The 26,128-nt window shown below is 40.3% G+C and overlaps 23 non-coding genes across 23 annotated transcripts; all 23 read left to right on the plus strand.

Moving 5' to 3' along the window:
• The first annotated feature begins 155 nt into the window (after window positions 1-155).
• On the plus strand, window positions 156-227 carry trnac-gca (transfer RNA cysteine (anticodon GCA)). Its single transcript has one exon. It is a non-coding gene; the product is annotated as a tRNA-Cys (tRNA).
• A 2,383-nt stretch (window positions 228-2,610) lies between these two features.
• On the plus strand, window positions 2,611-2,682 carry trnac-gca (transfer RNA cysteine (anticodon GCA)). The gene has a single exon. It is a non-coding gene; the product is annotated as a tRNA-Cys (tRNA).
• A 1,658-nt stretch (window positions 2,683-4,340) lies between these two features.
• Window positions 4,341-4,412, plus strand: trnac-gca (transfer RNA cysteine (anticodon GCA)). The gene has a single exon. It is a non-coding gene; the product is annotated as a tRNA-Cys (tRNA).
• A 654-nt stretch (window positions 4,413-5,066) lies between these two features.
• On the plus strand, window positions 5,067-5,138 carry trnac-gca (transfer RNA cysteine (anticodon GCA)). Its single transcript has one exon. It is a non-coding gene; the product is annotated as a tRNA-Cys (tRNA).
• A 654-nt stretch (window positions 5,139-5,792) lies between these two features.
• Window positions 5,793-5,864, plus strand: trnac-gca (transfer RNA cysteine (anticodon GCA)). The gene has a single exon. It is a non-coding gene; the product is annotated as a tRNA-Cys (tRNA).
• Window positions 5,865-6,520: 656 nt separating this feature from the next.
• Window positions 6,521-6,592, plus strand: trnac-gca (transfer RNA cysteine (anticodon GCA)). Its single transcript has one exon. It is a non-coding gene; the product is annotated as a tRNA-Cys (tRNA).
• A 1,662-nt stretch (window positions 6,593-8,254) lies between these two features.
• On the plus strand, window positions 8,255-8,326 carry trnac-gca (transfer RNA cysteine (anticodon GCA)). Its single transcript has one exon. It is a non-coding gene; the product is annotated as a tRNA-Cys (tRNA).
• A 1,658-nt stretch (window positions 8,327-9,984) lies between these two features.
• On the plus strand, window positions 9,985-10,056 carry trnac-gca (transfer RNA cysteine (anticodon GCA)). Its single transcript has one exon. It is a non-coding gene; the product is annotated as a tRNA-Cys (tRNA).
• A 654-nt stretch (window positions 10,057-10,710) lies between these two features.
• Window positions 10,711-10,782, plus strand: trnac-gca (transfer RNA cysteine (anticodon GCA)). Its single transcript has one exon. It is a non-coding gene; the product is annotated as a tRNA-Cys (tRNA).
• A 656-nt stretch (window positions 10,783-11,438) lies between these two features.
• Window positions 11,439-11,510, plus strand: trnac-gca (transfer RNA cysteine (anticodon GCA)). Its single transcript has one exon. It is a non-coding gene; the product is annotated as a tRNA-Cys (tRNA).
• A 2,113-nt stretch (window positions 11,511-13,623) lies between these two features.
• Window positions 13,624-13,695, plus strand: trnac-gca (transfer RNA cysteine (anticodon GCA)). Its single transcript has one exon. It is a non-coding gene; the product is annotated as a tRNA-Cys (tRNA).
• Window positions 13,696-14,349: 654 nt separating this feature from the next.
• On the plus strand, window positions 14,350-14,421 carry trnac-gca (transfer RNA cysteine (anticodon GCA)). The gene has a single exon. It is a non-coding gene; the product is annotated as a tRNA-Cys (tRNA).
• A 654-nt stretch (window positions 14,422-15,075) lies between these two features.
• On the plus strand, window positions 15,076-15,147 carry trnac-gca (transfer RNA cysteine (anticodon GCA)). Its single transcript has one exon. It is a non-coding gene; the product is annotated as a tRNA-Cys (tRNA).
• Window positions 15,148-15,801: 654 nt separating this feature from the next.
• On the plus strand, window positions 15,802-15,873 carry trnac-gca (transfer RNA cysteine (anticodon GCA)). The gene has a single exon. It is a non-coding gene; the product is annotated as a tRNA-Cys (tRNA).
• Window positions 15,874-16,469: 596 nt separating this feature from the next.
• trnac-gca (transfer RNA cysteine (anticodon GCA)) lies at window positions 16,470-16,541 on the plus strand. The gene has a single exon. It is a non-coding gene; the product is annotated as a tRNA-Cys (tRNA).
• A 654-nt stretch (window positions 16,542-17,195) lies between these two features.
• On the plus strand, window positions 17,196-17,267 carry trnac-gca (transfer RNA cysteine (anticodon GCA)). Its single transcript has one exon. It is a non-coding gene; the product is annotated as a tRNA-Cys (tRNA).
• Window positions 17,268-17,863: 596 nt separating this feature from the next.
• On the plus strand, window positions 17,864-17,935 carry trnac-gca (transfer RNA cysteine (anticodon GCA)). Its single transcript has one exon. It is a non-coding gene; the product is annotated as a tRNA-Cys (tRNA).
• Window positions 17,936-19,317: 1,382 nt separating this feature from the next.
• trnac-gca (transfer RNA cysteine (anticodon GCA)) lies at window positions 19,318-19,389 on the plus strand. The gene has a single exon. It is a non-coding gene; the product is annotated as a tRNA-Cys (tRNA).
• Window positions 19,390-20,773: 1,384 nt separating this feature from the next.
• On the plus strand, window positions 20,774-20,845 carry trnac-gca (transfer RNA cysteine (anticodon GCA)). The gene has a single exon. It is a non-coding gene; the product is annotated as a tRNA-Cys (tRNA).
• Window positions 20,846-22,227: 1,382 nt separating this feature from the next.
• trnac-gca (transfer RNA cysteine (anticodon GCA)) lies at window positions 22,228-22,299 on the plus strand. The gene has a single exon. It is a non-coding gene; the product is annotated as a tRNA-Cys (tRNA).
• A 1,382-nt stretch (window positions 22,300-23,681) lies between these two features.
• trnac-gca (transfer RNA cysteine (anticodon GCA)) lies at window positions 23,682-23,753 on the plus strand. Its single transcript has one exon. It is a non-coding gene; the product is annotated as a tRNA-Cys (tRNA).
• A 1,384-nt stretch (window positions 23,754-25,137) lies between these two features.
• Window positions 25,138-25,209, plus strand: trnac-gca (transfer RNA cysteine (anticodon GCA)). The gene has a single exon. It is a non-coding gene; the product is annotated as a tRNA-Cys (tRNA).
• A 656-nt stretch (window positions 25,210-25,865) lies between these two features.
• On the plus strand, window positions 25,866-25,937 carry trnac-gca (transfer RNA cysteine (anticodon GCA)). Its single transcript has one exon. It is a non-coding gene; the product is annotated as a tRNA-Cys (tRNA).
• Window positions 25,938-26,128: the final 191 nt, after the last annotated feature.

Consider the following 26,128-nt stretch of genomic DNA (forward strand, 5'->3'; position numbering starts at 1 on the left):
TACGCCACTGGGCGAGCATTTTTACTGTTACTCAAAGCATTCCTTTAGATTGTCGCCTTCCAAAATCTCCTGTAAGCTCCACATCAGGTATCTTGTGAGCTTGTGTTTTTCCTGCTCATGTGCTCACATTGAGGTTGCAAATCACACTTCCTGCTGGGGGTATAGCTCAGTGGTAGAGCATTTGACTGCAGATCAAGAGGTCCCCAGTTCAACTCTGGCTGCCCCCTAGTGGCATCTGGAAGTGTTTACTTTACCCTGGTTGTTGTGATACTATGCAATTCTTGCCTTTTAAACATTTCGTATATGACCTTTTCAAGCAGTCCAATTCATTCTCAGTCAGATATCTTACGACATTGTTCTCTCTCAATCATCACTCATTAAAGGCTGCTGATTTAATTCCCAAACATATATCTTGTAATACTGGTGAATCTCATCATTACAGCATTTGAGGATGCTCATATCTTAATTTAACGACGCATGTGATTGGAATTCAAGTGATTACCACTTCTTCTCTAAATGGTCCTCATCGCAAACTTGAAAGACCTTCTGGCTGCTTGCAATTTCAACATGCACATGATATTTTGCTCATAGAGTGCACCCTTTGAACAAGTCCAAAAATATGTCATATGGATGGTGCCATTTCATAAGATCATCCAGCAGTCACTGCTCAGGAAGTGCCAATGTGTTTAAAAATGGATTCCTGAGAAGAGCATTTGTTCAGGATTTACGCCACTGGGCGAGCATTTTTACTGTTACTCAAAGCATTCCTTTAGATTGTCACCTTCCAAAATCTCCTGTAAGCTCCACATCAGGTATCTTGTGAGCTTGTGTTTTTCCTGCTTATGTGCTCACATTGAGGTTGCAAATCACACTTCCTGCTGGGGGTATAGCTCAGTGGTAGAGCATTTCACTGCAGATCAAGAGGTCCCCAGTTCAACTCTGTGTGCCCCCTAGTGGCATCTGGATGTGTTTGCTTTACCCTGTTTGTTGTGATACTATGCAATTCTTGCCTTTTAAACATTTAGTATATGACCTTTTCAAGCAGTCCAATTTATTTTCAGTCAGATATCTTACGACATTGTTCTCTCTCAATCATCACTCATTAAAGGCTGCTGATTTCATTCCCAAACTTATATCTTGTAATACTGGTGAATCTCATCATTACAGCATTTGAGGACGCTCATGATATCTCAATTTAACGACGCATGTGATTGGAATTCAAGTTATAACCACTTCTTCTCTAAATGGTCCTCATCGCAAACTTGAAAGACCTTCTGGCTGCTTGCAATTTCAACATGCACATGATATTTTGCTCATAGAGTGCACCCTTTGAACAAGTCCAAAAATATGTCGGATGGTGCCATTTCATAATATCATCCAGCAGTCACTGCTCAGTCAGATATCTTACGAGATTGTTCTTTCTCAATCATCACTCATTAAAGGCTGCTGAATTCATTCCCAAACATGTATCTTGTAATACTGGTGAATCTCATCATTACAGCATTTGAGGATGCTCATGATATTTCAATTTAACGACGCATGTGATTGGAATTCAAGTGATTACCACTTCTTCTCTAAATGGTCCTCATCGCAAACTTGAAAGACCTTCTGGCTGCTTGCAATTTCAACACGCACATGATATTTTGCTCATAGAGTGCACCCCTTGAACAAGTCTAAAAATATGTCATATGGATGGTGATTCCTGAGAAAAGCATTTGTTCAGGATTTACGCCACTGGTCGAGCATTTTTACTGTTACTCAAAGCATTCCTTTAGATTGTCGCCTTCCAAAATCTCCTGTAAGCTCCCCATCAGGTATCTTGTGATCTTGTGTTTTTCCTGCTCATGTGCTCACATTGAGGTTGCAAATCACACTTCCTGCTGGGGGTATAGCTCAGTGGTAGAGCATTTGACTGCAGATCAAGAGGTTCCCAGTTCAACTCTGGCTGCCCCCTAGTGGCATCTGAAAGTGTTTGCTTTACCCTGTTTGATGTGATACTATGCAATTCTTGCCTTTTAAACATTTCGTATATAACCTTTTCAAGCAGTCCAATTCATTTTCAGTCAGATATCTTACGAGATTGTTCTTTCTCAATCATCACTCATTAAAGGCTGCTGAATTCATTCCCAAACATGTATCTTGTAATACTGGTGAATCTCATCATTACAGCATTTGAGGATGCTCATGATATTTCAATTTAACGACGCATGTGATTGGAATTCAAGTTATAACCACTTCTTCTCTAAATGGTCCTCATCGCAAACTTGAAAGACCTTCTGGCTGCTTGCAATTTCAACATGCACATGATATTTTGCTCATAGAGTGCAACCTTTGAACAAGTCCAAAAATATGTCATATGGATGGTGCCATTTCATAATATCATCCAGCAGTCACTGCTCAGGAAGTGCCAATGTGTTTAAAAATTGATTCCTGAGAAAAGCATTTGTTCAGGATTTACGCCACTGGGCGAGCATTTTTACTGTTACTCAAAGCATTCCTTTAGATTCTCACCTTCCAAAATCTCCTGTAAGCTCCACATCAGGTATCTTGTGAGCTTGTGTTTTTCCTGCTCATGTGCTCACATTGAGGTTGCAAATCACTCTTCCTGCTGGGGGTATAGCTCAGTGGTAGAGCATTTGACTGCAGATCAAGAGGTCCTCAGTTCAACTCTGGGTGCCCCCTAGTGGCATCTAGAAGTGTTTGCTTTACCCTGTTTGTTGTGATACTATCCAATTCTTGCCTTTTAAACATTTCGTATATGACCTTTTCAAGCAGTCCAATTCATTTTCAGTCAGATATCTTACGACATTGTTCTCTCTCAATCATCACTCATTAAAGGCTGCTGATTTCATTCCCAAACATATATCTTGTAATACTGGTGAATCTCATCATTACAGCATTTGAGGACGCTCATGATATCTCAATTTAACGACGCATGTGATTGGAATTCAAGTTATTACCCCTTCTTCTCTAAATGGTCCTCATCGCAAACATGAAAGACCTTCTGGCTGCTTGCAATTTCAACATGCACATGATATTTTGCTCATAGAGTGCACCCTTTGAACAAGTCCAAAAATATGTCATATGGATGGTGCCATTTCATAATATCATCCAGCAGTCACTGCTCAGGAAGTGCCAATGTGTTTAAAAATAGATTCCTGAGAAGAGCATTTGTTCAGGATTTACGCCACTGGGCGAGCATTTTTACTGTTACTCAAAGCATTCCTTTAGATTGTCACCTTCCAAAATCTCCTGTAAGCTCCACATCAGGTATCTTGTGAGCTTGTGTTTTTCCTGCTTATGTGCTCACATTGAGGTTGCAAATCACACTTCCTGCTGGGGGTATAGCTCAGTGGTAGAGCATTTCACTGCAGATCAAGAGGTCCCCAGTTCAACTCTGTGTGCCCCCTAGTGGCATCTGGAAGTGTTTGCTTTACCCTGTTTGTTGTGATACTATGCAATTCTTGCCTTTTAAACATTTAGTATATGACCTTTTCAAGCAGTCCAATTTATTTTCAGTCAGATATCTTACGACATTGTTCTCTCTCAATCATCACTCATTAAAGGCTGCTGATTTCATTCCCAAACTTATATCTTGTAATACTGGTGAATCTCATCATTACAGCATTTGAGGACGCTCATGATATCTCAATTTAACGACGCATGTGATTGGAATTCAAGTTATAACCACTTCTTCTCTAAATGGTCCTCATCGCAAACTTGAAAGACCTTCTGGCTGCTTGCAATTTCAACATGCACATGATATTTTGCTCATAGAGTGCACCCTTTGAACAAGTCCAAAAATATGTCGGATGGTGCCATTTCATAATATCATCCAGCAGTCACTGCTCAGTCAGATATCTTACGAGATTGTTCTTTCTCAATCATCACTCATTAAAGGCTGCTGAATTCATTCCCAAACATGTATCTTGTAATACTGGTGAATCTCATCATTACAGCATTTGAGGATGCTCATGATATTTCAATTTAACGACGCATGTGATTGGAATTCAAGTGATTACCACTTCTTCTCTAAATGGTCCTCATCGCAAACTTGAAAGACCTTCTGGCTGCTTGCAATTTCAACACGCACATGATATTTTGCTCATAGAGTGCACCCCTTGAACAAGTCTAAAAATATGTCATATGGATGGTGATTCCTGAGAAAAGCATTTGTTCAGGATTTACGCCACTGGTCGAGCATTTTTACTGTTACTCAAAGCATTCCTTTAGATTGTCGCCTTCCAAAATCTCCTGTAAGCTCCCCATCAGGTATCTTGTGATCTTGTGTTTTTCCTGCTCATGTGCTCACATTGAGGTTGCAAATCACACTTCCTGCTGGGGGTATAGCTCAGTGGTAGAGCATTTGACTGCAGATCAAGAGGTCCCCAGTTCAACTCTGGGTGCCCCCTAGTGGCATCTGAAAGTGTTTGCTTTACCCTGTTTGATGTGATACTATGCAATTCTTGCCTTTTAAACATTTCGTATATAACCTTTTCAAGCAGTCCAATTCATTTTCAGTCAGATATCTTACGAGATTGTTCTTTCTCAATCATCACTCATTAAAGGCTGCTGAATTCATTCCCAAACATGTATCTTGTAATACTGGTGAATCTCATCATTACAGCATTTGAGGATGCTCATGATATTTCAATTTAACGACGCATGTGATTGGAATTCAAGTGATTACCACTTCTTCTCTAAATGGTCCTCATCGCAAACTTGAAAGACCTTCTGGCTGCTTGCAATTTCAACATGCACATGATATTTTGTTCATAGAGTGCACCCTTTGAACAAGTCCAAAAATATGTCATATGGATGGTCCCATTTCATAATATCATCCAGCAGCTACTGCTCAACAAGTGCCAATGTGTTTAAAAATGGATTCCTGAGAAAAGCATTTGTTCAGTATTTACGCCACTGGGCAAGCATTTTTACTGTTACTCAAAGCATTCCTTTAGATTGTCACCTTCCAAAATCTCCGGTAAGCTCCACATCAGGTATCTTGTGAGCTTGTTTTTCCTGCTCATGTGCTCACATTGAGGTTGCAAATCACACTTCCTGCTGGGGGTATAGCTCAGTGGTAGAGCATTTGACTGCAGATCAAGAGGTCCCCAGTTCAACTCTGGGTGCCCCCTGGTGGCATCTAGAAGTGTTTGCTTTACCCTGTATGTTGTGATACTATGCTATTCTTGCCTTTTAAACATTTCGTATATGACCTTTTCAAGCAGTCCAATTCATTTTCAGTCAGATATCTTACGACATTGTTCTCTCTCAATCATCACTCATTAAAGGCTGCTGATTTCATTCCCAAACATATATCTTGTAATACTGGTGAATCTCATCATTACAGCATTTGAGGACGCTCATGATATCTTAATTTAACGACACATGTGATTGGAATTCAAGTTATAACCACTTCTTCTCTAAATGGTCCTCATCGCAAACTTGAAAGACCTTCTGGCTGCTTGCAATTTCAACATGCACATGATATTTTGCTCATAGAGTGCACCCTTTGAACAAGTCCAAAAATATGTCATATGGATGGTCCCATTTCATAATATCATCCAGCAGCCACTGCTCAACAAGTGCCAATGTGTTTAAAAATGGATTCCTGAGAAAAGCATTTGTTCAGTATTTACGCCACTGGGCAAGCATTTTTACTGTTACTCAAAGCATTCCTTTAGATTGTCACCTTCCAAAATCTCCGGTAAGCTCCACATCAGGTATCTTGTGAGCTTGTTTTTCCTGCTCATGTGCTCACATTGAGGTTGCAAATCACACTTCCTGCTGGGGGTATAGCTCAGTGGTAGAGCATTTGACTGCAGATCAAGAGGTCCCCAGTTCAACTCTGGGTGCCCCCTGGTGGCATCTAGAAGTGTTTGCTTTACCCTGTATGTTGTGATACTATGCTATTCTTGCCTTTTAAACATTTCGTATATGACCTTTTCAAGCAGTCCAATTCATTTTCAGTCAGATATCTTACGACATTGTTCTCTCTCAATCATCACTCATTAAAGGCTGCTGATTTCATTCCCAAACATATATCTTGTAATACTGGTGAATCTCATCATTACAGCATTTGAGGACGCTCATGATATCTTAATTTAACGACACATGTGATTGGAATTCAAGTTATAACCACTTCTTCTCTAAATGGTCCTCATCGCAAACTTGAAAGACCTTCTGGCTGCTTGCAATTTCAACATGCACATGATATTTTGCTCATAGAGTGCACCCTTTGAACAAGTCCAAAAATATGTCATATGGATGGTGCCATTACATAATATCATCCAGCAGTCACTGCTCAGGAAGTGCCAATGTGTTTAAAAATAGATTCCTGAGAAAAGCATTTGTTCAGGATTTACGCCACTGGGCGAGCATTTTTACTGTTACTCAAAGCATTCCTTTAGATTGTCGCCTTCCAAAATCTCCTGTAAGCTCCCCATCAGGTATCTTGTGAGCTTGTGTTTTTCCTGCTCATGTGCTCACATTGAGGTTGCAAATCCCACTTCCTCCTGGGGGTATAGCTCAGTGGTAGAGCATTTGACTGCAGATCAAGAGGTCCCCAGTTCAACTCTGGGTGCCCCCTAGTGGCATCTGGAAGTGTTTGCTTTACCCTGTTTGTTGTGATACTATGCAATTCTTGCCTTTTAAACATTTCGTATATGACCTTTTCAAGCAGTCCAATTCATTTTCAGTCAGATATCTTACGACATTGTTCTTTCTCAATCATCCCTCATTAAAGGCTGCTGAATACATTCCCAAACATATATCTTGTAATACTGGTGAATCTCATCATTACAGCATTTGAGGACGCTCATGATATCTCAATTTAACGACGCATGTGATTGGAATTCAAGTTATAACCACTTCTTCTCTAAATGGTCCTCATCGCAAACTTGAAAGACCTTCTGGCTGCTTGCAATTTCAACATGCACATGATATTTTGCTCATAGAGTGCACCCTTTGAACAAGTCCAAAAATATGTCATATGGATGGTGCCATTTCATAATATCATCCAGCAGTCACTGCTCAGTCAGATATCTTACGAGATTGTTCTTTCTCAATCATCACTCATTAAAGGCTGCTGAATTCATTCCCAAACATGTATCTTGTAATACTGGTGAATCTCATCATTACAGCATTTGAGGATGCTCATGATATTTCAATTTAACGACGCATGTGATTGGAATTCAAGTGATTACCACTTCTTCTCTAAATGGTCCTCATCGCAAACTTGAAAGACCTTCTGGCTGCTTGCAATTTCAACACGCACATGATATTTTGCTCATAGAGTGCACCCCTTGAACAAGTCTAAAAATATGTCATATGGATGGTGATTCCTGAGAAAAGCATTTGTTCAGGATTTACGCCACTGGTCGAGCATTTTTACTGTTACTCAAAGCATTCCTTTAGATTGTCGCCTTCCAAAATCTCCTGTAAGCTCCCCATCAGGTATCTTGTGATCTTGTGTTTTTCCTGCTCATGTGCTCACATTGAGGTTGCAAATCACACTTCCTGCTGGGGGTATAGCTCAGTGGTAGAGCATTTGACTGCAGATCAAGAGGTTCCCAGTTCAACTCTGGCTGCCCCCTAGTGGCATCTGAAAGTGTTTGCTTTACCCTGTTTGATGTGATACTATGCAATTCTTGCCTTTTAAACATTTCGTATATAACCTTTTCAAGCAGTCCAATTCATTTTCAGTCAGATATCTTACGAGATTGTTCTTTCTCAATCATCACTCATTAAAGGGTGCTGAATTCATTCCCAAACATGTATCTTGTAATACTGGTGAATCTCATCATTACAGCATTTGAGGATGCTCATGATATTTCAATTTAACGACGCATGTGATTGGAATTCAAGTTATAACCACTTCTTCTCTAAATGGTCCTCATCGCAAACTTGAAAGACCTTCTGGCTGCTTGCAATTTCAACATGCACATGATATTTTGCTCATAGAGTGCAACCTTTGAACAAGTCCAAAAATATGTCATATGGATGGTGCCATTTCATAATATCATCCAGCAGTCACTGCTCAGGAAGTGCCAATGTGTTTAAAAATTGATTCCTGAGAAAAGCATTTGTTCAGGATTTACGCCACTGGGCGAGCATTTTTACTGTTACTCAAAGCATTCCTTTAGATTCTCACCTTCCAAAATCTCCTGTAAGCTCCACATCAGGTATCTTGTGAGCTTGTGTTTTTCCTGCTCATGTGCTCACATTGAGGTTGCAAATCACTCTTCCTGCTGGGGGTATAGCTCAGTGGTAGAGCATTTGACTGCAGATCAAGAGGTCCTCAGTTCAACTCTGGGTGCCCCCTAGTGGCATCTAGAAGTGTTTGCTTTACCCTGTTTGTTGTGATACTATCCAATTCTTGCCTTTTAAACATTTCGTATATGACCTTTTCAAGCAGTCCAATTCATTTTCAGTCAGATATCTTACGACATTGTTCTCTCTCAATCATCACTCATTAAAGGCTGCTGATTTCATTCCCAAACATATATCTTGTAATACTGGTGAATCTCATCATTACAGCATTTGAGGACGCTCATGATATCTCAATTTAACGACGCATGTGATTGGAATTCAAGTTATTACCCCTTCTTCTCTAAATGGTCCTCATCGCAAACATGAAAGACCTTCTGGCTGCTTGCAATTTCAACATGCACATGATATTTTGCTCATAGAGTGCACCCTTTGAACAAGTCCAAAAATATGTCATATGGATGGTGCCATTTCATAATATCATCCAGCAGTCACTGCTCAGGAAGTGCCAATGTGTTTAAAAATAGATTCCTGAGAAGAGCATTTGTTCAGGATTTACGCCACTGGGCGAGCATTTTTACTGTTACTCAAAGCATTCCTTTAGATTGTCACCTTCCAAAATCTCCTGTAAGCTCCACATCAGGTATCTTGTGAGCTTGTGTTTTTCCTGCTTATGTGCTCACATTGAGGTTGCAAATCACACTTCCTGCTGGGGGTATAGCTCAGTGGTAGAGCATTTCACTGCAGATCAAGCGGTCCCCAGTTCAACTCTGTGTGCCCCCTAGTGGCATCTGGAAGTGTTTGCTTTACCCTGTTTGTTGTGATACTATGCAATTCTTGCCTTTTAAACATTTAGTATATGACCTTTTCAAGCAGTCCAATTTATTTTCAGTCAGATATCTTACGACATTGTTCTCTCTCAATCATCACTCATTAAAGGCTGCTGATTTCATTCCCAAACTTATATCTTGTAATACTGGTGAATCTCATCATTACAGCATTTGAGGACGCTCATGATATCTCAATTTAACGACGCATGTGATTGGAATTCAAGTTATAACCACTTCTTCTCTAAATGGTCCTCATCGCAAACTTGAAAGACCTTCTGGCTGCTTGCAATTTCAACATGCACATGATATTTTGCTCATAGAGTGCACCCTTTGAACAAGTCCAAAAATATGTCGGATGGTGCCATTTCATAATATCATCCAGCAGTCACTGCTCAGTCAGATATCTTACGAGATTGTTCTTTCTCAATCATCACTCATTAAAGGCTGCTGAATTCATTCCCAAACATGTATCTTGTAATACTGGTGAATCTCATCATTACAGCATTTGAGGATGCTCATGATATTTCAATTTAACGACGCATGTGATTGGAATTCAAGTGATTACCACTTCTTCTCTAAATGGTCCTCATCGCAAACTTGAAAGACCTTCTGGCTGCTTGCAATTTCAACACGCACATGATATTTTGCTCATAGAGTGCACCCCTTGAACAAGTCTAAAAATATGTCATATGGATGGTGATTCCTGAGAAAAGCATTTGTTCAGGATTTACGCCACTGGTCGAGCATTTTTACTGTTACTCAAAGCATTCCTTTAGATTGTCGCCTTCCAAAATCTCCTGTAAGCTCCCCATCAGGTATCTTGTGATCTTGTGTTTTTCCTGCTCATGTGCTCACATTGAGGTTGCAAATCACACTTCCTGCTGGGGGTATAGCTCAGTGGTAGAGCATTTGACTGCAGATCAAGAGGTCCCCAGTTCAACTCTGGGTGCCCCCTGGTGGCATCTAGAAGTGTTTGCTTTACCCTGTATGTTGTGATACTATGCTATTCTTGCCTTTTAAACATTTCGTATATGACCTTTTCAAGCAGTCCAATTCATTTTCAGTCAGATATCTTACGACATTGTTCTCTCTCAATCATCACTCATTAAAGGCTGCTGATTTCATTCCCAAACATATATCTTGTAATACTGGTGAATCTCATCATTACAGCATTTGAGGACGCTCATGATATCTTAATTTAACGACACATGTGATTGGAATTCAAGTTATAACCACTTCTTCTCTAAATGGTCCTCATCGCAAACTTGAAAGACCTTCTGGCTGCTTGCAATTTCAACATGCACATGATATTTTGCTCATAGAGTGCACCCTTTGAACAAGTCCAAAAATATGTCATATGGATGGTCCCATTTCATAATATCATCCAGCAGCCACTGCTCAACAAGTGCCAATGTGTTTAAAAATGGATTCCTGAGAAAAGCATTTGTTCAGTATTTACGCCACTGGGCAAGCATTTTTACTGTTACTCAAAGCATTCCTTTAGATTGTCACCTTCCAAAATCTCCGGTAAGCTCCACATCAGGTATCTTGTGAGCTTGTTTTTCCTGCTCATGTGCTCACATTGAGGTTGCAAATCACACTTCCTGCTGGGGGTATAGCTCAGTGGTAGAGCATTTGACTGCAGATCAAGAGGTCCCCAGTTCAACTCTGGGTGCCCCCTGGTGGCATCTAGAAGTGTTTGCTTTACCCTGTATGTTGTGATACTATGCTATTCTTGCCTTTTAAACATTTCGTATATGACCTTTTCAAGCAGTCCAATTCATTTTCAGTCAGATATCTTACGACATTGTTCTCTCTCAATCATCACTCATTAAAGGCTGCTGATTTCATTCCCAAACATATATCTTGTAATACTGGTGAATCTCATCATTACAGCATTTGAGGACGCTCATGATATCTTAATTTAACGACACATGTGATTGGAATTCAAGTTATAACCACTTCTTCTCTAAATGGTCCTCATCGCAAACTTGAAAGACCTTCTGGCTGCTTGCAATTTCAACATGCACATGATATTTTGCTCATAGAGTGCACCCTTTGAACAAGTCCAAAAATATGTCATATGGATGGTGCCATTACATAATATCATCCAGCAGTCACTGCTCAGGAAGTGCCAATGTGTTTAAAAATAGATTCCTGAGAAAAGCATTTGTTCAGGATTTACGCCACTGGGCGAGCATTTTTACTGTTACTCAAAGCATTCCTTTAGATTGTCGCCTTCCAAAATCTCCTGTAAGCTCCCCATCAGGTATCTTGTGAGCTTGTGTTTTTCCTGCTCATGTGCTCACATTGAGGTTGCAAATCCCACTTCCTCCTGGGGGTATAGCTCAGTGGTAGAGCATTTGACTGCAGATCAAGAGGTCCCCAGTTCAACTCTGGGTGCCCCCTAGTGGCATCTGGAAGTGTTTGCTTTACCCTGTTTGTTGTGATACTATGCAATTCTTGCCTTTTAAACATTTCGTATATGACCTTTTCAAGCAGTCCAATTCATTTTCAGTCAGATATCTTACGACATTGTTCTTTCTCAATCATCCCTCATTAAAGGCTGCTGAATACATTCCCAAACATATATCTTGTAATACTGGTGAATCTCATCATTACAGCATTTGAGGACGCTCATGATATCTTAATTTAACGACACATGTGATTGGAATTCAAGTGATTACCACTTCTTCTCTAAATGGTCCTCAACGCAAACTTGAAAGACCTTCTGGCTGCTTGCAATTTCAACATGCACATGATATTTTGCTCATAGAGTGCACCCTTTGAACAAGTCCAAAAATATGTCATATGGATGGTGCCATTTCATAATATCATCCAGCAGTCACTGCTCAGGAAGTGCCAATGTGTTTAAAAATAGATTCCTGAGAAAAGCATTTGTTCAGGATTTACGCCACTGGGCGAGCATTTTTACTGTTACTCAAAGCATTCCTTTAGATTGTCACCTTCCAAAATCTCCTGTAAGCTCCACATCAGGTATCTTGTGAGCTTGTGTTTTTCCTGCTTATGTGCTCACATTGAGGTTGCAAATCACACTTCCTGCTGGGGGTATAGCTCAGTGGTAGAGCATTTGACTGCAGATCAAGAGGTCCCCAGTTCAACTCTGTGTGCCCCCTAGTGGCATCTGGAAGTGTTTGCTTTACTCTGTTTGTTGTGATACTATGCAATTCTTGCCTTTTAAACATTTCGTATATGACCTTTTCAAGCAGTCCAATTTATTTTCAGTCAGATATCTTACGACATTGTTCTCTCTCAATCATCACTCATTAAAGGCTGCTGATTTCATTCCCAAACTTATATCTTGTAATACTGGTGAATCTCATCATTACAGCATTTGAGGACGCTCATGATATCTCAATTTAACGACGCATGTGATTGGAATTCAAGTTATAACCACTTCTTCTCTAAATGGTCCTCATCGCAAACTTGAAAGACCTTCTGGCTGCTTGCAATTTCAACATGCACATGATATTTTGCTCATAGAGTGCACCCTTTGAACAAGTCCAAAAATATGTCATATGGATGGTGCCATTTCATAATATCATCCAGCAGTCACTGCTCAGGAAGTGCCAATGTGTTTAAAAATGGATTCCTGAGAAAAGCATTTGTTCAGGATTTACGCCACTGGGCGAGCATTTTTACTGTTACTCAAAGCATTCCTTTAGATTCTCACCTTCCAAAAATCTCCTGTAAGCTCCACATCAGGTATCTTGTGAGCTTGTGTTTTTCCTGCTCATGTGCTCACATTGAGGTTGCAAATCCCACTTCCTGCTGGGGATATAGATCAGTGGTAGAGTGTTTGACGGCAGATCAAGAGGTCCCCAGTTCAACTCTCGGTGCCCCCTAGTGGCGTCTGGAAGTGTTTGCTTTACCCTGTATGTTGTGATACTATGCGATTCTTACCTTTTAAACATTTCGTATATAACCTTTTCGAGCAGTCCAATTCATTTTCAGTCAGATATATTACGACATTGTTCTCTCTCAATGATCACTCATTAAAGGCTGCTGATTTCATTCCCAAACATATATCTTGTAATACTGGTGAATCTCATCATTACAGCATTTGAGGACGCTCATGATATCTCAATTTAACGATGCATGTGATTGGAATTCAAGTGATTACCACTTCTTCGATAAATGGTCCTCATCGCAAACTTAAAAGACCTTCTGGCTGCTTGCAATTTCAACATGCACATGATATTTTGCTCATAGAGTGCACCCCTTGAACAAGTCTAAAAATATGTCATATGGATGGTGCCATTTCATAATATCATCCAGCAGTCACTGCTCAGGAAGTGCCAATGTGTTTAAAAATGGATTCCTGAGAAAAGCATTTGTTCAGGATTTACGCCACTGGGCGAGCATTTTTACTGTTACTCAAAGCATTCCTTTAGATTGTCGCCTTCCAAAATCTCCTGTAAGCTCCCCATCAGGTATCTTGTGAGCTTGTGTTTTTCCTGCTCATGTGCTCACATTGAGGTTGCAAATCCCACTTCCTGCTGGGGGTATAGCTCAGTGGTAGAGCATTTGACTGCAGATCAAGAGGTCCCCAGTTCAACTCTGGGTGCCCCCTAGTGGCATCTGGAAGTGTTTGCTTTACCCTGTTTGTTGTGATACTATGCAATTCTTGCCTTTTAAACATTTCGTATATGACCTTTTCAAGCAGTCCAATTCATTTTCAGTCAGATATCTTACGACATTGTTCTTTCTCAATCATCCCTCATTAAAGGCTGCTGAATACATTCCCAAACATATATCTTGTAATACTGGTGAATCTCATCATTACAGCATTTGAGGATGCTCATGATATCTCAATTTAACGACGCATGTGATTGGAATTCAAGTGATTACCACTTCTTCTCTAAATGGTCCTCATTGCAAACTTGAAAGACCTTCTGGCTGCTTGCAATTTCAACATGCACATGATATTTTGTTCATAGAGTGCACCCTTTGAACAAGTCCAAAAATATGTCATATGGATGGTCCCATTTCATAATATCATCCAGCAGCCACTGCTCAACAAGTGCCAATGTGTTTAAAAATGGATTCCTGAGAAAAGCATTTGTTCAGTATTTACGCCACTGGGCGAGCAATTTTACTGTTACTCAAAGCATTCCTTTAGATTGTCACCTTCCAAAATCTCCGGTAAGCTCCACATCAGGTATCTTGTGAGCTTGTTTTTCCTGCTCATGTGCTCACATTGAGGTTGCAAATCACACTTCCTGCTGGGGGTATAGCTCAGTGGTAGAGCATTAGACTGCAGATCAAGAGGTCCCCAGTTCAACTCTGGGTGCCCCCTGGTGGCATGTAGAAGTGTTTGCTTTACCCTGTATGTTGTGATACTATGCTATTCTTGCCTTTTAAACATTTCGTATATGACCTTTTCAAGCAGTCCAATTCATTTTCAGTCAGATATCTTACGACATTGTTCTCTCTCAATCATCACTCATTAAAGGCTGCTGATTTCATTCCCAAACATATATCTTGTAATACTGGTGAATCTCATCATTACAGCATTTGAGGACGCTCATGATATCTTAATTTAACGACGCATGTGATTGGAATTCAAGTGATTACCACTTCTTCTCTAAATGGTCCTCAACGCAAACTTGAAAGACGTTCTGGCTGCTTGCAATTTCAACATGCACATGATATTTTGCTCATAGAGTGCACCCTTTGAACAAGTCCAAAAATATGTCATATGGATGGTGCCATTTCATAATATCATCCAGCAGTCACTGCTCAGGAAGTGCCAATTTGTTTAAAAATGGATTCCTGAGAAAAGCATTTGTTCAGTATTTACGCCACTGGGCGAGCATTTTTACTGTTACTCCAAGCATTCCTTTAGATTGTCACCTTCCAAAATCTCCGGTAAGCTCCACATCAGGTATCTTGTGAGCTTGTTTTTCCTGCTCATGTGCTCACATTGAGGTTGCAAATCACACTTCCTGCTGGGGGTATAGCTCAGTGGTAGAGCATTTGACTGCAGATCAAGAGGTCCCCAGTTCAATTCTGGGTGCCCCCTGATGGCATCTAGAAGTGTTTGCTTTACCCTGTATGTTGTGATACTATGCAATTCTTGCCTTTTAAACATTTCGTATATGACCTTTTCAAGCAGTCCAATTCATTTTCAGTCAGATATCTTACGACATTGTTCTCTCTCAATGATCACTCATTAAAGGCTGCTGATTTCATTCCCAAACATATATCTTGTAATACTGGTGAATCTCATCATTACAGCATTTGAGGACGCTCATGATATCTCAATTTAACGACGCATGTGATTGGAATTCAAGTGATTACCACTTCTTCTCTAAATGGTCCTCATCGCAAACTTGAAAGACCTTCTGGCTGCTTGCAATTTCAACATGCACATGATATTTTGTTCATAGAGTGCACCCTTTGAACAAGTCCAAAAATATGTCATATGGATGGTGCCATTTCATAATATCATCCAGCAGCCACTGCTCAACAAGTGCCAATGTGTTTAAAAATGGATTCCTGAGAAAAGCATTTGTTCAGTATTTACGCCACTGGGCGAGCATTTTTACTGTTACTCAAAGCATTCCTTTAGATTCTCACCTTCCAAAATCTCCGGTAAGCTCCACATCAGGTATCTTGTGAGCTTGTTTTTCCTGCTCATGTGCTCACATTGAGGTTGCAAATCACACTTCCTGCTGGGGGTATAGCTCAGTGGTAGAGCATTTGACTGCAGATCAAGAGGTCCCCAGTTCAACTCTGGGTGCCCCCTGGTGGCATGTAGAAGTGTTTGCTTTACCCTGTATGTTGTGATACTATGCTATTCTTGCCTTTTAAACATTTCGTATATGACCTTTTCAAGCAGTCCAATTCATTTTCAGTCAGATATCTTACGACATTGTTCTCTCTCAATCATCACTCATTAAAGGCTGCTGATTTCATTCCCAAACATATATCTTGTAATACTGGTGAATCTCATCATTACAGCATTTGAGGACTCTCATGATATCTCAATTTAACGACGCATGTGATTGGAATTCAAGTGATTACCACTTCTTCTCTAAATGGTCCTCATCGCAAACTTGAAAGACCTTCTGGCTGCTTGCAATTTCAACATGTACATGATATTTTGCTCATAGAGTGCACCCCTTGAACAAGTCTAAAAATATGTCATATGGATGGTGATTCCTGAGAAAAGCATTTGTTCAGGATTTACGCCACTGGGCGAGCATTTTTACTGTTACTCAAAGCATTCCTTTAGATTGTCGCCTTCCAAAATCTCCTGTAAGCTCCCCATCAGGTATCTTTTGAGCTTGTGTTTTTCCTGCTCATGTGCTCACATTGAGGTTGCAAATCACACTTCCTGCTGGGGGTATAGCTCAGTGGTAGAGCATTTGACTGCAGATCAAGAGGTCCCCAGTTCAACTCTGGGTGCCCCCTAGTGGCATCTGGAAGTGTTTGCTTTACCCTGTTTGTTGTGATACTATGCAATTCTTGCCTTTTAAACATTTCGTATATGACCTTTTCAAGCAGTCCAATTCATTTTCAGTCAGATATCTTACGACATTGTTCTCTCTCAATCATCACTCATTAAAGGCTGCTGATTTCATTCCCAAACATATATCTTGTAATACTGGTGAATCTCATCATTACAGCATTTGAGGACGCTCATGATATCTCAATTTAACGACGCATGTGATTGGAATTCAAGTGATTACCACTTCTTCTCTAAATGGTCCTCATCGCAAACTTGAAAGACCTTCTGGCTGCTTGCAATTTCAACATGCACATGATATTTTGTTCATAGAGTGCACCCTTTGAACAAGTCCAAAAATATGTCATATGGATGGTGCCATTTCATAATATCATCCAGCAGCCACTGCTCAACAAGTGCCAATGTGTTTAAAAATGGATTCCTGAGAAAAGCATTTGTTCAGTATTTACGCCACTGGGCGAGCATTTTTACTGTTACTCAAAGCATTCCTTTAGATTCTCACCTTCCAAAATCTCCGGTAAGCTCCACATCAGGTATCTTGTGAGCTTGTTTTTCCTGCTCATGTGCTCACATTGAGGTTGCAAATCACACTTCCTGCTGGGGGTATAGCTCAGTGGTAGAGCATTTGACTGCAGATCAAGAGGTCCCCAGTTCAACTCTGGGTGCCCCCTGGTGGCATGTAGAAGTGTTTGCTTTACCCTGTATGTTGTGATACTATGCTATTCTTGCCTTTTAAACATTTCGTATATGACCTTTTCAAGCAGTCCAATTCATTTTCAGTCAGATATCTTACGACATTGTTCTCTCTCAATCATCACTCATTAAAGGCTGCTGATTTCATTCCCAAACATATATCTTGTAATACTGGTGAATCTCATCATTACAGCATTTGAGGACTCTCATGATATCTCAATTTAACGACGCATGTGATTGGAATTCAAGTGATTACCACTTCTTCTCTAAATGGTCCTCATCGCAAACTTGAAAGACCTTCTGGCTGCTTGCAATTTCAACATGTACATGATATTTTGCTCATAGAGTGCACCCCTTGAACAAGTCTAAAAATATGTCATATGGATGGTGATTCCTGAGAAAAGCATTTGTTCAGGATTTACGCCACTGGGCGAGCATTTTTACTGTTACTCAAAGCATTCCTTTAGATTGTCGCCTTCCAAAATCTCCTGTAAGCTCCCCATCAGGTATCTTTTGAGCTTGTGTTTTTCCTGCTCATGTGCTCACATTGAGGTTGCAAATCACACTTCCTGCTGGGGGTATAGCTCAGTGGTAGAGCATTTGACTGCAGATCAAGAGGTCCCCAGTTCAACTCTGGGTGCCCCCTAGTGGCATCTGGAAGTGTTTGCTTTACCCTGTTTGTTGTGATACTATGCAATTCTTGCCTTTTAAACATTTCGTATATGACCTTTTCAAGCAGTCCAATTCATTTTCAGTCAGATATCTTACGACATTGTTCTTTCTCAATCATCCCTCATTAAAGGCTGCTGAATACATTCCCAAACATATATCTTGTAATACTGGTGAATCTCATCATTACAGCATTTGAGGACGCTCATGATATCTCAATTTAACGACGCATGTGATTGGAATTCAAGTGATTACCACTTCTTCTCTAAATGGTCCTCATCGCAAACTTGAAAGACCTTCTGGCTGCTTGCAATTTCAACATGCACATGATATTTTGTTCATAGAGTGCACCCTTTGAACAAGTCCAAAAATATGTCATATGGATGGTCCCATTTCATAATATCATCCAGCAGCCACTGCTCAACAAGTGCCAATGTGTTTAAAAATGGATTCCTGAGAAAAGCATTTGTTCAGTATTTACGCCACTGGGCGAGCATTTTTACTGTTACTCAAAGCATTCCTTTAGATTGTCACCTTCCAAAATCTCCAGTAAGCTCCACATCAGGTATCTTGTGAGCTTGTTTTTCCTGCTCATGTGCTCACATTGAGGTTGCAAATCACACTTCCTGCTAGGGGTATAGCTCAGTGGTAGAGCATTTGACTGCAGATCGAGAGGTCCCCAGTTCAACTCTGGGTGCCCCCTGGTGGCATGTAGAAGTGTTTGCTTTACCCTGTATGTTGTGATACTATGCTATTCTTGCCTTTTAAACATTTCGTATATGACCTTTTCAAGCAGTCCAATTCATTTTCAGTCAGATATCTTACGACATTGTTCTCTCTCAATCATCACTCATTAAAGGCTGCTGATTTCATTCCCAAACATATATCTTGTAATACTGGTGAATCTCATCATTACAGCATTTGAGGACGCTCATGATATCTTAATTTAACGACACATGTGATTGGAATTCAAGTTATAACCACTTCTTCTCTAAATGGTCCTCATCGCAAACTTGAAAGACCTTCTGGCTGCTTGCAATTTCAACATGCACATGATATTTTGCTCATAGAGTGCACCCTTTGAACAAGTCCAAAAATATGTCATATGGATGGTGCCATTACATAATATCATCCAGCAGTCACTGCTCAGGAAGTGCCAATGTGTTTAAAAATAGATTCCTGAGAAAAGCATTTGTTCAGGATTTACGCCACTGGGCGAGCATTTTTACTGTTACTCAAAGCATTCCTTTAGATTGTCGCCTTCCAAAATCTCCTGTAAGCTCCCCATCAGGTATCTTGTGAGCTTGTGTTTTTCCTGCTCATGTGCTCACATTGAGGTTGCAAATCCCACTTCCTCCTGGGGGTATAGCTCAGTGGTAGAGCATTTGACTGCAGATCAAGAGGTCCCCAGTTCAACTCTGGGTGCCCCCTAGTGGCATCTGGAAGTGTTTGCTTTACCCTGTTTGTTGTGATACTATGCAATTCTTGCCTTTTAAACATTTCGTATATGACCTTTTCAAGCAGTCCAATTCATTTTCAGTCAGATATCTTACGACATTGTTCTTTCTCAATCATCCCTCATTAAAGGCTGCTGAATACATTCCCAAACATATATCTTGTAATACTGGTGAATCTCATCATTACAGCATTTGAGGACGCTCATGATATCTTAATTTAACGACACATGTGATTGGAATTCAAGTGATTACCACTTCTTCTCTAAATGGTCCTCAACGCAAACTTGAAAGACCTTCTGGCTGCTTGCAATTTCAACATGCACATGATATTTTGCTCATAGAGTGCACCCTTTGAACAAGTCCAAAAATATGTCATATGGATGGTGCCATTTCATAATATCATCCAGCAGTCACTGCTCAGGAAGTGCCAATGTGTTTAAAAATAGATTCCTGAGAAAAGCATTTGTTCAGGATTTACGCCACTGGGCGAGCATTTTTACTGTTACTCAAAGCATTCCTTTAGATTGTCACCTTCCAAAATCTCCTGTAAGCTCCACATCAGGTATCTTGTGAGCTTGTGTTTTTCCTGCTTATGTGCTCACATTGAGGTTGCAAATCACACTTCCTGCTGGGGGTATAGCTCAGTGGTAGAGCATTTGACTGCAGATCAAGAGGTCCCCAGTTCAACTCTGTGTGCCCCCTAGTGGCATCTGGAAGTGTTTGCTTTACTCTGTTTGTTGTGATACTATGCAATTCTTGCCTTTTAAACATTTCGTATATGACCTTTTCAAGCAGTCCAATTCATTCTCAGTCAGATATCTTACGACATTGTTCTCTCTCAATCATCACTCATTAAAGGCTGCTGATTTAATTCCCAAACATATATCTTGTAATACTGGTGAATCTCATCATTACAGCATTTGAGGACGCTCATGATATCTCAATTTAACAACGCATGTGATTGGAATTCAAGTGATTACCACTTCTTCTCTAAATGGTCCTCATCGCAAACTTGAAAGACCTTCTGGCTGCATGCAATTTCAACATGCACATGATATTTTGCTCATAGAGTGCACCCCTTGAACAAGTCTAAAAATATGTCATATGGATGGTGCCATTTCATAATATCATCCAGCAGTCACTGCTCAGGAAGTGCCAATGTGTTTAAAAATGGATTCCTGAGAAAAGCATTTGTTCAGGATTTACGCCACTGGGCGAGCATTTTTACTGTTACTCAAAGCATTCCTTTAGATTGTCGCCTTCCAAAATCTCGTGTAAGCTCCACATCAGGTATCTTGTGAGCTTGTGTTTTTCCTGCTCATGTGCTCACATTGAGGTTGCAAATCACATTTCCTGCTGGGGGTATAGCTCAGTGGTAGAGCATTTGACTGCAGATCAAGAGGTCCCCAGTTCAACTCTGGGTGCCCCCTAGTGGCATCTGGAAGTGTTTGCTTTACCCTGTTTGTTGTGATACTATGCAATTCTTGCCTTTTAAACATTTCGTATATGACCTTTTCAAGCAGTCCAATTCATTTTCAGTCAGATATCTTACGACATTGTTCTTTCTCAATCATCCCTCATTAAAGGCTGCTGAATACATTCCCAAACATATATCTTGTAATACTGGTGAATCTCATCATTACAGCATTTGAGGACGCTCATGATATCTCAATTTAACGACGCATGTGATTGGAATTCAAGTGATTACCACTTCTTCTCTAAATGGTCCTCATCGCAAACTTGAAAGACCTTCTGGCTGCTTGCAATTTCAACATGCACATGATATTTTGTTCATAGAGTGCACCCTTTGAACAAGTCCAAAAATATGTCATATGGATGGTCCCATTTCATAATATCATCCAGCAGCCACTGCTCAACAAGTGCCAATGTGTTTAAAAATGGATTCCTGAGAAAAGCATTTGTTCAGTATTTACGCCACTGGGCGAGCATTTTTACTGTTACTCAAAGCATTCCTTTAGATTGTCACCTTCCAAAATCTCCAGTAAGCTCCACATCAGGTATCTTGTGAGCTTGTTTTTCCTGCTCATGTGCTCACATTGAGGTTGCAAATCACACTTCCTGCTAGGGGTATAGCTCAGTGGTAGAGCATTTGACTGCAGATCGAGAGGTCCCCAGTTCAACTCTGGGTGCCCCCTGGTGGCATGTAGAAGTGTTTGCTTTACCCTGTATGTTGTGATACTATGCTATTCTTGCCTTTTAAACATTTCGTATATGACCTTTTCAAGCAGTCCAATTCATTTTCAGTCAGATATCTTACGACATTGTTCTCTCTCAATCATCACTCATTAAAGGCTGCTGATTTCATTCCCAAACATATATCTTGTAATACTGGTGAATCTCATCATTACAGCATTTGAGGACGCTCATGATATCTTAATTTAACGACACATGTGATTGGAATTCAAGTTATAACCACTTCTTCTCTAAATGGTCCTCATCGCAAACTTGAAAGACCTTCTGGCTGCTTGCAATTTCAACATGCACATGATATTTTGCTCATAGAGTGCACCCTTTGAACAAGTCCAAAAATATGTCATATGGATGGTGCCATTACATAATATCATCCAGCAGTCACTGCTCAGGAAGTGCCAATGTGTTTAAAAATAGATTCCTGAGAAAAGCATTTGTTCAGGATTTACGCCACTGGGCGAGCATTTTTACTGTTACTCAAAGCATTCCTTTAGATTGTCGCCTTCCAAAATCTCCTGTAAGCTCCCCATCAGGTATCTTGTGAGCTTGTGTTTTTCCTGCTCATGTGCTCACATTGAGGTTGCAAATCCCACTTCCTCCTGGGGGTATAGCTCAGTGGTAGAGCATTTGACTGCAGATCAAGAGGTCCCCAGTTCAACTCTGGGTGCCCCCTAGTGGCATCTGGAAGTGTTTGCTTTACCCTGTTTGTTGTGATACTATGCAATTCTTGCCTTTTAAACATTTCGTATATGACCTTTTCAAGCAGTCCAATTCATTTTCAGTCAGATATCTTACGACATTGTTCTTTCTCAATCATCCCTCATTAAAGGCTGCTGAATACATTCCCAAACATATATCTTGTAATACTGGTGAATCTCATCATTACAGCATTTGAGGACGCTCATGATATCTTAATTTAACGACACATGTGATTGGAATTCAAGTGATTACCACTTCTTCTCTAAATGGTCCTCAACGCAAACTTGAAAGACCTTCTGGCTGCTTGCAATTTCAACATGCACATGATATTTTGCTCATAGAGTGCACCCTTTGAACAAGTCCAAAAATATGTCATATGGATGGTGCCATTTCATAATATCATCCAGCAGTCACTGCTCAGGAAGTGCCAATGTGTTTAAAAATAGATTCCTGAGAAAAGCATTTGTTCAGGATTTACGCCACTGGGCGAGCATTTTTACTGTTACTCAAAGCATTCCTTTAGATTGTCACCTTCCAAAATCTCCTGTAAGCTCCACATCAGGTATCTTGTGAGCTTGTTTTTCCTGCTCATGTGCTCACATTGAGGTTGCAAATCACACTTCCTGCTAGGGGTATAGCTCAGTGGTAGAGCATTTGACTGCAGATCGAGAGGTCCCCAGTTCAACTCTGGGTGCCCCCTGGTGGCATGTAGAAGTGTTTGCTTTACCCTGTATGTTGTGATACTATGCTATTCTTGCCTTTTAAACATTTCGTATATGACCTTTTCAAGCAGTCCAATTCATTTTCAGTCAGATATCTTACGACATTGTTCTCTCTCAATCATCACTCATTAAAGGCTGCTGATTTCATTCCCAAACATATATCTTGTAATACTGGTGAATCTCATCATTACAGCATTTGAGGACGCTCATGATATCTTAATTTAACGACACATGTGATTGGAATTCAAGTTATAACCACTTCTTCTCTAAATGGTCCTCATCGCAAACTTGAAAGACCTTCTGGCTGCTTGCAATTTCAACATGCACATGATATTTTGCTCATAGAGTGCACCCTTTGAACAAGTCCAAAAATATGTCATATGGATGGTGCCATTACATAATATCATCCAGCAGTCACTGCTCAGGAAGTGCCAATGTGTTTAAAAATAGATTCCTGAGAAAAGCATTTGTTCAGGATTTACGCCACTGGGCGAGCATTTTTACTGTTACTCAAAGCATTCCTTTAGATTGTCGCCTTCCAAAATCTCCTGTAAGCTCCCCATCAGGTATCTTGTGAGCTTGTGTTTTTCCTGCTCATGTGCTCACATTGAGGTTGCAAATCCCACTTCCTCCTGGGGGTATAGCTCAGTGGTAGAGCATTTGACTGCAGATCAAGAGGTCCCCAGTTCAACTCTGGGTGCCCCCTAGTGGCATCTGGAAGTGTTTGCTTTACCCTGTTTGTTGTGATACTATGCAATTCTTGCCTTTTAAACATTTCGTATATGACCTTTTCAAGCAGTCCAATTCATTTTCAGTCAGATATCTTACGACATTGTTCTTTCTCAATCATCCCTCATTAAAGGCTGCTGAATACATTCCCAAACATATATCTTGTAATACTGGTGAATCTCATCATTACAGCATTTGAGGACGCTCATGATATCTTAATTTAACGACACATGTGATTGGAATTCAAGTGATTACCACTTCTTCTCTAAATGGTCCTCAACGCAAACTTGAAAGACCTTCTGGCTGCTTGCAATTTCAACATGCACATGATATTTTGCTCATAGAGTGCACCCTTTGAACAAGTCCAAAAATATGTCATATGGATGGTGCCATTTCATAATATCATCCAGCAGTCACTGCTCAGGAAGTGCCAATGTGTTTAAAAATAGATTCCTGAGAAAAGCATTTGTTCAGGATTTACGCCACTGGGCGAGCATTTTTACTGTTACTCAAAGCATTCCTTTAGATTGTCACCTTCCAAAATCTCCTGTAAGCTCCACATCAGGTATCTTGTGAGCTTGTGTTTTTCCTGCTTATGTGCTCACATTGAGGTTGCAAATCACACTTCCTGCTGGGGGTATAGCTCAGTGGTAGAGCATTTGACTGCAGATCAAGAGGTCCCCAGTTCAACTCTGTGTGCCCCCTAGTGGCATCTGGAAGTGTTTGCTTTACTCTGTTTGTTGTGATACTATGCAATTCTTGCCTTTTAAACATTTCGTATATGACCTTTTCAAGCAGTCCAATTCATTCTCAGTCAGATATCTTACGACATTGTTCTCTCTCAATCATCACTCATTAAAGGCTGCTGATTTAATTCCCAAACATATATCTTGTAATACTGGTGAATCTCATCATTACAGCATTTGAGGACGCTCATGATATCTCAATTTAACAACGCATGTGATTGGAATTCAAGTGATTACCACTTCTTCTCTAAATGGTCCTCATCGCAAACTTGAAAGACCTTCTGGCTGCATGCAATTTCAACATGCACATGATATTTTGCTCATAGAGTGCACCCCTTGAACAAGTCTAAAAATATGTCATATGGATGGTGCCATTTCATAATATCATCCAGCAGTCACTGCTCAGGAAGTGCCAATGTGTTTAAAAATGGATTCCTGAGAAAAGCATTTGTTCAGGATTTACGCCACTGGGCGAGCATTTTTACTGTTACTCAAAGCATTCCTTTAGATTGTCGCCTTCCAAAATCTCGTGTAAGCTCCACATCAGGTATCTTGTGAGCTTGTGTTTTTCCTGCTCATGTGCTCACATTGAGGTTGCAAATCACATTTCCTGCTGGGGGTATAGCTCAGTGGTAGAGCATTTGACTGCAGATCAAGAGGTCCCCAGTTCAACTCTGGGTGCCCCCTAGTGGCATCTGGAAGTGTTTGCTTTACCCTGTTTGTTGTGATACTATGCAATTCTTGCCTTTTAAACATTTCGTATATGACCTTTTCAAGCAGTCCAATTCATTTTCAGTCAGATATCTTACATCATTGTGCTCTCTCAATCATCAATCATTAAAGGCTGCTGATTTCATTCCCAAACATATATCTTGTAATACTGGTGAATCTCATCATTACAGCATTTGAGGATGCTCATGATATCTTAATTTAATGACGCATGTGATTGGAATTCAAGTGATTACCACTTCTTCTCTAAATGGTCCTCATCGCAAACTTGAAAGACCTTCTAGCTGCTTGCAATTTCAACATGCACATGATATTTTGCTCACAAAGTGCACCCTTTGAACAAGTCCAAAAATATGTCATATGGATGGTGCCATTTCATAATATCATCCAGCAGTCACTGCTCAGGAAGTGCCAATGTGTTTAAAAATGGATTCCTGAGAAAAGCATTTATTCAGGATTTACGCCACTGGGCGAGCATTTTTACTGTTACTCAAAGCATTCCTTTAGATTGTCGCCTTCCAAAATCTCCTGTAAGCTCCACATCAGGTATCTTGTGAGCTTGTGTTTTTCCTGCTCATGTGCTCACATTGAGGTTGCAAATCACACTTCCTGCTGGGGGTATAGCTCAGTGGTAGAGCATTTGACTGCAGATCAAGAGGTCCCCAGTTCAACTCTGGCTGCCCCCTAGTGGCATCTGGAAGTGTTTGCTTTACCCTGGTTGTTGTGATACTATGCAATTCTTGCCTTTTAAACATTTCGTATATGACCTTTTCAAGCAGTCCAATTCATTCTCAGTCAGATATCTTACGACATTGTTCTCTCTCAATCATCACTCATTAAAGGCTGCTGATTTAATTCCCAAACATATATCTTGTAA

This window comes from Brachyhypopomus gauderio, chromosome 6, assembly GCF_052324685.1.
Source record: "Brachyhypopomus gauderio isolate BG-103 chromosome 6, BGAUD_0.2, whole genome shotgun sequence".
Taxonomy (NCBI): domain Eukaryota; kingdom Metazoa; phylum Chordata; class Actinopteri; order Gymnotiformes; family Hypopomidae; genus Brachyhypopomus; species Brachyhypopomus gauderio.